General features: G+C 37.4%; 1 pseudogene; it reads right to left on the bottom strand.

Annotated features, from left to right (window-relative positions):
* Positions 1–417: 417 nt before the first annotated feature.
* LOC107682508 (keratin, type I cytoskeletal 19 pseudogene) lies at positions 418–828 on the bottom strand (annotated as a pseudogene).
* Between the last annotated feature and the right edge of the window lie 6 nt (positions 829–834).

Here is an 834-nt window from a genome sequence, read left to right on the forward strand (position 1 = left end):
TATATATATATATATATATATATGTATGTATATATGTATGTGTATGTGTATATATATATGTATATGTATGTATGTATATATTCTAAAACATGTCTATATAGATTATTACTTTTAAATTATTAGTTTCATTTAGTTGTAGTTATCTTAGTATTTCTGCTAGTTGCCGAGATAACATTTCTCGTTTATGTTTAGTTTCCGTTTTTTTAATATATATATATATATATGTGTGTTTTATTTCACTTTTTTTATATATAGTTTTGGTTATGGTTAAACATAACCCTAGAGACGTGATTATCTAATATAGACATACAGGCTATAGGGATTGATAATCTTTTATTTTTATGTTTTAGTTTTTATCGATTTACTGTTTTAGGTCAATAAAATATCATAATTATAGTACTATGGTCATAAATAGTATAGTTTACTTTTCATTTAAATATTTTCCACGTCGTAAATAATATAAATTCTATAGCTCTGTAATGTAAAATCACTCACTTTTTTGCGCAGATCTTCAATGGTGACGTAATAGTGGCTGTAGTCTCTGGAGACAGGAGTTCTCTTCTCGTACCACTCCCGGATCTGGCGCTCCAGTTGCGCGTTGGCTTTCTCCAGGGAGCGCACCTTCTCCAGGTAGCTCGCCAGGCGGTCGTTGAGGTTCTGCATGGTGGCCTTCTCGTTGAAAGCCGAACCGAAGCCATTGTCACCGCCGCCGAGCGCGCTGGCCAGGTCGAAACCGCTCTTCGCGCTCTGTGCGTAAGAGACGCGCACGCTGGAGCCCCCTGCACCTGCGTAGACACTTGGCGCATGACCGACGGCGATGCGCTTGGAGTATCC

The sequence above is a fragment of the Sinocyclocheilus anshuiensis genome, unplaced genomic scaffold, assembly GCF_001515605.1.
Source record: "Sinocyclocheilus anshuiensis isolate Anshui unplaced genomic scaffold, SAMN03320099.WGS_v1.1 C32283570, whole genome shotgun sequence".
In the NCBI taxonomy this organism is placed as follows: domain Eukaryota; kingdom Metazoa; phylum Chordata; class Actinopteri; order Cypriniformes; family Cyprinidae; genus Sinocyclocheilus; species Sinocyclocheilus anshuiensis.